Consider the following 12270-nt stretch of genomic DNA (forward strand, 5'->3'; position numbering starts at 1 on the left):
AAGCAGCTGATAAGAAATTAACCGCAACATATTACCGGTGGTGTTTGGAATTTGTAGTTGAAACACCTCAATTGGTTACTGCATAAAATATAATGAGCACCTCAATCGTCGATGCATCTCAATACAGGTACAATCAAGCGCGTGAATGGCAAGCAGCGTTGAAAGATATAATCAAACAATATACGGTAAAAGTAAATAAATATCGTCGACGACTGGTTATCGTCGACGTGATCGTTTATTCAGTATCCGCTGTTGCTGCTGGAACAGGTGTTATATTGTCAACAATGACAATGATGGCACCAGTAGCCGTAACTATTTGTATTTCAGCAGCAACAACAATTGCAGGTGTTTTCAATATCGTAGCAAAAAAAATATGCGCCTGCATGAATGAAAAATTATCCGATTACATAATAAAATTACACACAGCGACGGTCTCATACTCGAAGTTATCTTCGTTGTTATCAGCGAGTCTCAGTGATGCAATTATCTCTGATTCTGAGTTTTCAGAAATGATTACAATATATAACAGTGCTGTTCAAAGTACGAGTATTAATAATGACATCACAGGAGCTACGCCAGCAGATCGTGACAAACACAACCCCGCACAAGACCACGATGATCTCGGTAAGTTCGACTAATCCCGAATTTAGTGTTAATTTTCCAACTGCGATTAGTGCAAATGAAATTGCACTAGCACAATTACGAGTATATTACGGCTGGCCAAATATCAGATCACAATCATTTAATGTTACACCAGCAAATAATTCGCTTGTATTTGCTAACAAGCACAAACCAGATGGAACACCTGATTGGGTCGTTGTTGGAATACCATCTGGCAGTTATGAGGTCGAGGAAATCAATGAAGAATTTCAACGTAGAATAAAATCAATAACCGGAAAAGAAGCAAAAATGTCAATTAACGTTCATGAGCCAACGTTATCAGCAACGATTGAAATACATTCACCTGACTACACCGTTGATATTTATCAATCATCGATAAGATCAGTACTAGGTTGGCCTGAAATCCCGCCAGAACATCGTGGACCACCAGAACCGAAAAAGTCTGATTATGCCACGGATAGGCAATCATATCATGAATTTAAACCATCATCATCATATATGAGAGTTTTGAACGTGTTAAAAAAATCAACATTTGTTGAAGTTATAATCGATGGTATTACTGAACGTTGGAGATTTAAATCAGAAGAACAAGATTGATCTATTGATCGATTTGATATTTATGATTGTTTTCGGGAAATTGATGTAGAATGTGAAAAACAACTAAATCAACTAAATCAATATTTTAACGAACATATTTTTGACATATCAGCGTAATCAAGTGAAAAAATCGTCACGCGTGTGGAAATATTAAATCAACTTATATCAGACATGGAATATTTCAACAACCGAATGGTTCAAGCGATGGTTTATTCAAAAATTTCCGAAGGATCTTCAACAAAAAATGGTTAGATAGAAATAGAGTAAAAGAATCTGATCTTCCGAATTATAAATTCTACGGATATAACGTGGATGAACTAAAAAAATCACTCAACGAAATCATTGATGAGTTCATTCCTAAAATACTCGATGCGTGGAAAAAAATAGCTCCACCCGAGTCTATCCTTAGATATAACAACAGTCAACAAAATGACGGACGTCACGTCTCACCAGGAATCGTTAATATAACATCAACGATCGCAGTCAATCTTGTTTGTGACGTAATCGATGGCAGATATCAAATCGATCTTGGAAAGTCAAGTCAGGCTCAACAAGGATATATTTTATACACGTTCACACCACAAGTATCTCCTGGGAGCTTAATCGTGCAAGAGTCAACCAATCCTGTTTATCTACGTACACATAATCAGTATTTGTCACGAATCAATTTCAAACTCACCGACCACATAGGACGATTAACTGACCTGCGTGGGGAGGAATTAAGTGTGAACCTACATGTAAGATCGTAGATCTTCATCTTAAAGACTTTTATCGTAATGATTTCTGTCTTAAAGAATTTTATCGTAATGATTTTTGATCATAGATCTTTGATCAGAAATATTTTTATTTTTTCTGAAATATTTTATTTTATTTTATCAGAAATATTTTTTTTATTTTTTCTGAAATATTTTTATTTTATCAGAAATTTTCTAAAATATTTTTTCTGAAATACATTTATTTTTTCTGAAATATTTTATTTTTTCTGAACTTTTACCTCGTACTCCAACACCACATTGCAGACATGGTATCGGTCCTAAACAACCTCTACGAACGGACTGCAAGTGAATCCCGCAGAATTCCTTCCTGCAGGATTTATTGCAGGGAGTTAATGATCCGATCATCAACCATTTGCACTTGTTCTGTTGAGACATTGTATATGTGATATTTTCTATTTAAATACTTGTCTGAAATATAATATGGGAGAATTCGAGAGATTATCCAGAATCAAGCCCTGGAAAACAAGTAAATTCAACCTCGACAGGATATCTTCTGATTTACCAATAAAACATCTAGTTAATAAGAAAAATAAAAGTTTGATCAATAAAATTCACGACGCCAAGAAAGAATTTCACTCAGATGGTGCATCTCATGTCTGGTCAACGTTCAAGATTATACGCGACAAAGATATCATCGACACTACGATGAATGACAAACGAGCGGCAGCTATTATTGAGCAGCTCGATGATAGAAGTTATCTTTTCAGAATAAAATTTGTCGTGCTAACAGAAACAGATAATTGGATTATCCTTGACAAATATGATCCTGTCATTGGTAATAAAACAATCATTATATTAAGTAAAAGTTCCAAACCAGGAGCGCTGACTGGTATTTACAAACCGTATTATGAGCGAGCGTATCCTGTGACCGCGGTTATTTATGGAATCTATGTGATAAATGAAAAACCCAGCATTAATAAACTAGCGCCGATGAAATTTTCAAAAATAAACTGTGTGGCTGAACGAGTAATAGAACATTTTACCGTTTCGACTCGTTGAAACGGTCTAACGGATAAAAGACGTAAAATAATAAACGAGTGGGGAGAAATGGTTAAATATACCGGAGCGTCTATCAAAGATGTCGCTGAGTTAGGAAAAAAACTAAAATTCCCAATAACCGTAAAAACAATAACAGGAGAAATATTATATGAATCAAAATATAAATCAAAAGGAGCTTCGATCGAAATTATTGATCATAACGCGCACGCGTGGACTAGCGCAGCAACAGTGTTTCCACGAGATCGGATTGTTAAATTTTATCAAGGAAATATTTTTGATTTTATTAACGAGATAGAGTTAGATTTTATAATCGCTAATACAACGAATAGAAATACGTTTATAAGTCGAGAAATAGCTTTCTTGTCACATGGAACTAACTTAGGTACAATTGTAAGTTATATGGACGGTGAGTCACCTCAGTATACTCATTTATGATCATCGATGCTCGCGTACGTTTCAATAAATCTATTATCGATGATAAATAAAGTTTCTACACTCGCTGTCAGAGTCGCTACAGATTCATTTTATATCAATAAAAAGTATTCAGGATTGTTGGAAAAAAAAAATATCGGTACTTGTGCATCATGGGGTTCGTGGAGAATAAAAAAAGAAAATATACTTGATTATTCCGAATCAGCTGATGTTGCGGTTAAAGATATTTATTGTAAAGAAACATCAAAAACTACAATTAACATCTGCACCATCGGTGTACGATCCAATAACTAGAAATTAAACGGTTTATCTAAACGAACCTTAAGGTTCTGTTAAAACCACTCGAGCGATCGAACTATTTCAGAAATTAGATATGATCGTGCTAACACCAACACAGACTCCCGCGAGAGATGAAACAGCGAGGAGTACAATCATGTACCTATCATAGCTTCTTCCGATGGAAGGGTGATGCATGGACTTCTTCGAGGATGGGAGAAAAATACATTCCAAGGATCATCATTTGGGATGAAATATGCACTGTGCCGTTAGAAACATTAAAAACATTTCTAGATTGGTTATTAACAAGAAATACTGCTGTAATAATGTGTGGCGATCACGGTCAACCATCACTGTTTGTTGGACTATCTCCACATGAATGGCTAAAGAACTTTGTCGATTATTACGAAGAAATAAAGTATGATCATAGAGCGCTTGATGCAGAATTAAAACAGTTTAAAAAATTAATCAGACTACAGCCGGATAAAATTCAATGTGAAGTAGTGCGTGGGATAATTCCAGAAACTCCGATGAACGACTTTCTACAAACGTAGCGACCAAATGATTTGATAGTTGCAAGTAGAAAAATAGTTCGTGATACACTTCAACGGGAATTGTTTCAGTTACAACGAGAAAAGTTTCCAACATTGCCAGTTCCGTTATGTTATCGACCAGCTGATACAAGGCGGCAAAATATTGATGTTGATATACCAGGACAGATCGAGAAACAGAATTTAGTATTAAATGATATTGTCACAGTTGATATCAGCGCTGTTGAAGAAGCATTATCGTTGAACAAATCTCCGTGGACACTAGGATATGCAATGACGATTCACTCATCTCAGGGATTAACCATTTCTGATACAGTTGTTTGGATTATAGATGATCGTATCGAGTGGTCAAACTTAGTTTATCTCGCAGTGTCTCGAGTCAGAAGAATATCTCAGTTGCGGAGAATTGTCTTGGACGAGTCAGTGATTAGTGATGATATTGACAATGATATAATAAGAAAAAAATTAGCTGGTTATAAACAATCTGATACAAAAAATCAACGCGATTTTGATCTCGACGTTGAATTTATCAGCACGTTGAAACAACAACAGACTAATCATTGTACAAGTTGTAATTGTGTGATGTTATGGAGATATTCAAATAATAATCCAAGACAATTTACCGTAGGTAGAAAAGATAACAGTCGCGGTCATACAAAAGAAAATACCATGTTGATCAGTCTTGAATGTTATCGAGGTAAGGGTGCTAGTTAAGCGATCGCGGTGGTAATTGCGTATCCTCAGGAATTACTTGTAGTTGTTCACGTGTAAATCCACGTTGAGGAGCACTTGAATCGAGTCTGTAGATTGCAGGTCTACCTGAGGATCTTGTCAGGGTGGATATCTTATGTGTGGTAACACTCCAAATAGGATCAGTCGCTCTTTTTTCTACCACCTTCGAGTTCACCGGGTTCATATAAATACCTTACAGTAACATTACCTATTAGGTGAAAAATCACGTCGTTGTATTGGTATATTTTTTTGTGTAATTGCATTAATAGGTTTCATGTTGGTCGTTCGAGTTACTTCATTATTTAACGCAGTTATCACATTTGGTAATCTTGCAACCCATTCACGAGCTCTCTTGTCTTGAATAAATTACCTCGCGTATTGATATCCAAATAACCTCTCAGCAAGTGTTCGATAAAATCGTTCAACGATTGCCTGATCAAGATGAATTGCAGTGTGTCCTCGTCTGATGGTGACATTATGTTGCTTCATCAACGATGATACTGGACCAAGAAATTCTTTGCCAGGATCAACCTGTAGCAGCTGTGGCCATTGTAGACCACTTTGTGGTCCGGGTCCACGTTGATAAATTCGTTTAAACGCAGAAGCTATTTCAGCAGCTGTCTTTGTTAATAATGGTTCTACTTCTTTATATCTACTTGCAACATCAACAACGGTTAGCTCGTATTTGTACGTTTTTCTGCTCACAGTATCATGTGGTAAAAATAAGATATCTGCTTGATGAACTTCATTAGGAACACTAACATCGAAATACGCGTACTGAATTTGTTTCGGTGGTGGTAGGTAAATTTGCCATATTGCCTGTTTAGATAACCATTTTTTAGCAGTAACACGTGTAACTTTTGCTGCCTCGGCGAGTTTGCTAATTGCTGCGTTACCTTTCCATTATCCTCTTGGGGAATAATAAGTCGTTTCCATTTATACTTTACCAGCACCTAGCACTAATTTACCTTTCATCGTGGATCTTACTAACCAATTAGCTAGTGATTCTCTTATATTTTTATTTTTTTATAGAATTTAACGCATGAATTAATTTCACATCTGCAATATGTCTGTCTTGTAGGTTTTCATTTTTATAAGCTACATCATGAACACGACACGCTTTATCAATAGCGTTTATTGGATACTCACGTGGTTTTGGTTGATCCTGATTTTCAAGTCTGATATCAAGTCGAGTACCAGGACCACAATAATTATATCCTGGTAGATGTTTTTCTCCTGTGTTTGTAGCCCAGGGAGTTCCTGGGAACTTTGACATTTATTTAGTAATATCACCACCATCTTTTTTAGGTGAAAAAGAAAACTTTAGACAATGACTACTATAACAATGAAATATCCTGGATATAGTTTGCGCTTGCATAAATTTACATAAAATAACATATCGTTATGGCTCATCAATTTCTAGGTCAATACAAGCATTTTCCAGTATTAGCAGCAAGCTGAAATAAACTAGTTAATAGACTATAAAGGTTCAATTCCTCTAGAAACAGCCATGTAAAGTTTCGCAAACATAAAAGTTTTCCTGTTTTATTTGTTTGTCTTGTATATGTTTTGTATTTGCCTTTGAAAAAAACTCATTAAAGAGCTCAGGCTAGCTAGATATTAGTTTTGCACTGATCGTTGTCAGTTTATTGCATTTATCTTAATCAATCCCTGACACACGTGATCCCTTGCTGGATCCAGTGCAATTGAAAGGATTGTTATTCGCCATATGATTTATATTCTTTATATATATATATATATATATATATATATATATATATATATATATATATATATATATATATATATATATATATAGATAGATAGATAGATAGATAGATAGATAGATAGATAGATAGATAGATAGATAGATATACTGGTGCAACTAAAGCAATCACACAGTCGTTCATATATATATATATATATATATATATATATATATATATATATATATATATATATATATATATATATATATATATATATATACACACACACACACATATATGCATATACATATATATAGTTACTACTCTTTGGTCTTAAACTGTGTAACAGAAAAGGCCGAAAAGAAACAAAAAAATTGTAAAATTCATCAAATAATTGAGTTCCTTAGAACACAAAGTGAAAATGTAAAAGGAACGTAGAGTATTTTGAATTAAATCCGAGAATATCCTAAAAGTTATATCACAAGTCAAAATCTATGAAGTTCCAAATGAATTCCAATGGTATTCCAAAATAATTCCTATATTGAATTGGTTCATGTGAATGTAGTCTCGAAGGTGCTAATGTGCTATTGGTCTGGAGTGTGTTGATGTACTATCTGCCTTTTGATGTATCACGATAATATAATCCCTAATGTCCTTGTCTGAATTCACTATAATTCGAAATTAATGTTCCAGTCCAAGCATATTATTGAACACTTTTTAATTCCAGGGAATAATGAATTAATCCACCCAAATAAAAAATTGAACACAACAATAAAACTGATTTTGCTTCAGATGTTAAGGCATGAATGAGTAATTCTCAGGTAAAAGATATTATATACCCTCTACTTGACTAGTTAACAATTGCCATTTTCTGGAATTAATTTGTGAGTCTAATGGAAACTTTCATTCTAGAAGTTTCTAAGGTTAGAATCAAGACTATAAATATGTTTACCATTAATATAATGATCTGAATATTTAATCCACACTCATATAAGAATATTATCTATGTATTATTTTGTTTACAAAATAAATGTTACTGGTCAGGTACTCTACGAACTTAATTTTGGACAAGGTCAAGTACAAAACACAATGTACTTAACACATAATCATTAAAAAAAGCTAACTAGTACGAATTAAATATAAATAACACATATGTATAAACAATATTTCCTTTTCTGTTCTATTCTCACTCTCTTTCCTTCTCCTTTTTTTTAATTAGAATGCTTACCGCATTTAACAGGTTCTTGTACATTCGTGTACGTTTCATGAAGTATGATACATAGAAAGCTCACAGTACTATATCCGTATAATCCGTTACTTTTAAATATGTTCATATCGTATGTATTAGCTTACAAGCCCAGTCCAACTGCAAACAACATAGATGATAATCCGCCATCGCGTAAGAGAGAGAGAGAGAGAGAGAGAGAGAGAGAGAGAGAGAATACTGCCTATAAACTCTAATCTCTTTTTTAACAACTAAGTGCATGAAAATTAATAGTCGCATTTGCAAAATTCTTTTTTCCTCAATCGAATGTATAGGTCTATCGGTCCGTATAAAGGCATCTTCTCTCCAATTGTTTCGCACTAGGTTATTCACATTCACGGCTAGCTGTTTATACAGAGAAAATTATATTAAACTATTCAATTGCTATTTTCTCGCTCGTTAATGATGTTACAAAGATATTCCATTAATATTCTGCCGAAGTCATATTTTACCAATTCCTTCATTGATATCAAATACATTTAACCAAGCTGTAGTACCCCTGACATCTGTTGTAATAATAATTTATTCCCTTCGTATTATCTGCTGGCTTGTACATTTCCCACTTCTGGTTAAATATTCTTTCAGTTTAATTTCTTAAATGTATTTCCCGGTCTTTCAGTTATAAGCATTTTATTTACCATATTATCATGAATTATTGTAAATCTCCAGTAGGGTCTGCGTACCCATATATTTTTCTTGCTGACTGACATAACTGTACTTGAGTATAATTCCACATGAATTTATCAGTGTCAATCTATTTTGAAACAAAATTCTATGTCTTTAATATTCTATTGACTTGGATGACCTTTTGTGCACATTTCCTACATCTAGACATTGTTTTCCTTCTCTTTAAGTGTTCCACCTCTAAGTTATTTCAATCATTTGGCACCTGTGACATTATTTGATTTGAAGTTAATTTATACTGAAAGCATTTTTCTATTTTGTTGGTTGGTGTGGAAGATCAACCTAAACATGAATTTGTAGATTGTATGAATCTCCTTGCAAATATATAAAATGGAGTTGACATTGTACCTACGCTGATTTTTGAAATTCGAAATCGGACACACCTCCTCGTCTGCTATTTTGTTTCGAGAAGGATATAATTTCTGGCTCCATCCTAAGGGATGGGGTAAAATTGTAAACTATGTGAAAGGTCAATTACAGGTTTTATCATTTTGCAACAAGATTCATACACGTGTTTGTAGCTGTTAGACATGCAACACTTGTACCAGGGTTTGAGTCACAACTCTTAAGTCAATCTCTCGAGGAATGGGTTGGTTGGGGTGGGGTTATATGAAATAAAAGCATGGATATTTACAATATGAAGCTATATAAGCAACCAAATTTAAATGTTGCTCAAGAAATTATGTTCTTTTGAATTTTTTTATTTTTAGAGATATTTGAGTGGCATGTTTACCAATGTATTCTATTGATGCACATGAGTATTATTTTAAAATAAATACAATATTCAGTGTACGCACCGATCCCAATCAGGAAGGCTGACATTAATATTGAAAAAGTCGGAAAGAGACTTTAAACATGTACGTGAGGTTTGTTTTGAGAATAAAAATCATTTATAAAATTGAAATTGAATATAAAATCTGAACGGTGATACGGCCTTACCCACTTAAGCTGATTCATAAAAAGTCGCTGAAAATTTAATGTAGACTCATGCCATGAGCCAGATTTCAAACGTAGCGATAAAGGGCTTATTCGAGGAGAACCTTTAAATTTTGTTCAAAGCTTATTACATTGTTGTTGAGTTTATAAATTTATTTGACATGTAATTTTGCCTACCTAAATTTAATTTACATTTTATTATAAGAAATATATGGTTTAAGAGACTTTTTGTGCAACCTTTCTGGAAAGATTATTTTTCCAAGTTTCTTGATTAATCCATATTGTGGACAACGTATGTGTTCAGTTAAGTTGGTAAACGTGTGTACATCGTTTCATGGAAAACAAATGAAAGTTACTGAAGTAATGGCAATTTGACTTGATATATGTCATCGGTTGAAAACTATCAAGTTGTCTGATCATGCTGGCAGACGGTCGAGAAAACGTCATTATACTTATTCAAGTCATTTTGTAATATTTCAGATATATCAAATTGGTCAGCAGTTTGTTTTAGCTATGACTATGCAACGTATGACTACTTGTGGCACAAGGAAAATATCTTATGGTTCATCAATGGATGATCCAAGCCTAAAAAATGTTGAGCTTAAAAAGTTGTTGGTTAATAGGATATTACAATGATAGTTCGTTTTAATAATTTGGAAGAAAATATTTCACTGCAAGTATATTCTACTGCACAATTTGTCCTTTAACTGGCGAATAAAAACTAGAGTATGAAAACATTCATTTTTTCCCTTCCTTCGGTATTTATCAGGTATGTAACAAAATTTTTAGTTTTTCTATTGTTCCAGGCAATCAATCTTAAAAATGGGGCGATGAAGCTAGACTCTCCAGCTCGTCCTGGAAGGAATGACATTCATCATGGAGAAGTTTGTATCTGTGATCATAGATATGTCAGAAAATAATACATATTTTTGTTTATTCCTAACGTGAGTTAAAAACAAAAGCAAATCAAAGAAAGGAAACAAAACAACAAAAGACTCCCCTCCAACAACAAAGAAGAAAAAAACAACAAAAAAAAAAACGGTGCATTTCCATGAACGGTATGTCCCACAAAACCTTGTCCGCGTGATTCAAACTCATTAAATGGATAAAATGCAACCACTTGTGCATTTTTATTATTCGATTGCTTTTTCTGCGTTTTCTTCGTATATTATTACTAGTTGCAAAAGGTATGGCGTACAAATTTATTATCGAATTTAAACACTTCTTTTCTGATGAATTTTTTAATGTCAAAGGTCGATGATTAATATGACCCCATTCCACATTGGCAATGTGGTCTAAAAAGCTGTCTGATATGTAGCTTTATACTCTCAATATGACCAGCTTAGTGGAGTACGTGCTATAGATATACCCGAAGTCTTATTAGCGTGATCCACACCTTGGTAACTAGTCATGGCGAGATCGGTTGCTATATGACTTGGGATTAATTGATACAATCAATTGCTTTTTCTTGATGCATCACGCCAGAGCAAATATTGGACTTTCTTAAAAAATGTGGTATGACCCTCTACTTTTTAAAGATTTGACCATTTTATCTTTATATTATAGTTTACACAATTTTTTCAAGAATCTTAGAATATTAACCTTTTGCATTTTATCTTGTAGGATAATATGATTACGTTTGTTTGGAAAGGATTGCTATCCTAAAGATATGAAAGATGTTACCAATTTTATACTTTGCATTTAAGAATTTATATTGAAATTTTGACTCTATAGCCGGGATTGTGCTGATGTGTCATTAAACCATATACGTATATACGTATATGCTTACCTGTCTTCATTTTCAGGCTAATTTGTACTTCGGAAATACAGAGCCGATTGGTGAGAGGAGAAGCAGGGACATCCGGCTGGGGAATACACTCCCATTTTCTCCCGAAACACAGACAACAATCCACCCTCCAGAAGTAGTTACTACATTGGGTAAGATTTCCATTCTATCTTGAAATGCACTTGAATAAAGAACAAAGTTATATGAAGAAACATTTTTAAATTTTATATTGGACTTTGACATTTTATTTTTGGTGAAAAATGATCAATCCTAGTGATAAATATGACATAGATAGCTTTGTGAGTGACGACATATATAGTGATAGATCACAAAAAGGAGTAGGGAGAGATGTAATCTGGAGATTTCGTTTTATGAAAAATATTACTGCATTTGTTCTACATAGATGTTACCAAAAATCCGACTGTATCTATTTAATGATATTGATGACTTGGAATTATTGGCAAATTTGGTAGGGCATTTCACTGTAAGAATTAGAAATTGTAATGATAACCTTGAACTAGACAAGTATCTTAATACTGCTATTTGTACTGTTTTGCATCTTCTTCATAGAATAAACAAAGATCGAGTGCTAAAAACTGTGGTAAAGGCTACTCACTGTATATTATGTCATATATTAGTTTTGACAGGCTCAGATGATCGAATCGGCGAAAACATCTTCTAGTGTAGTGAATGATATGTTTTATCACATCAAGACAGTGGCGTAGCAGTCGCCATAGCAACCTACACAATCGCGAATATGTGGAGGGGAGGGGGCATGACCTATGGGCGCGGAAAATTCCCATCAAACAACTTTTATTTGATGGTGCCATCTGTGTCCGGGTGGGGGCATATTTCTATGCTTCGCCATCATATCGAGATTTCAATGAATTTAAAAACAAAGACGCTA

At 33.9% G+C, this 12270-nt stretch overlaps 1 protein-coding gene and 1 long non-coding RNA gene across 3 annotated transcripts in view; one reads left to right on the plus strand and one right to left on the minus strand.

The window, feature by feature from the left end:
* Positions 1 to 11500, minus strand: part of LOC149782140 (uncharacterized) — a 63039-nt gene extending 51539 nt beyond the window's left edge. For both annotated transcript variants that reach the window (XM_089933583.1, XM_089933582.1), the window contains exon 1: positions 11367 to 11500. The gene's annotated coding sequence lies outside the window, so the exon portion shown is untranslated. The remainder of the gene's footprint in view (positions 1 to 11366) is intronic.
* LOC149782141 (uncharacterized) lies at positions 10342 to 11957 on the plus strand. Its single transcript, XR_016414253.1, has 2 exons — positions 10342 to 10461; positions 11383 to 11957. It is a non-coding gene; the product is annotated as an uncharacterized LOC149782141 (long non-coding RNA).
* The last annotated feature ends 313 nt before the right edge of the window (positions 11958 to 12270 follow it).

Source organism: Sinohyriopsis cumingii, chromosome 15 (genome assembly GCF_028554795.1).
Source record: "Sinohyriopsis cumingii isolate HCF-2022 chromosome 15, ASM2855479v2, whole genome shotgun sequence".
Lineage (NCBI taxonomy): Eukaryota > Metazoa > Mollusca > Bivalvia > Unionida > Unionidae > Sinohyriopsis > Sinohyriopsis cumingii.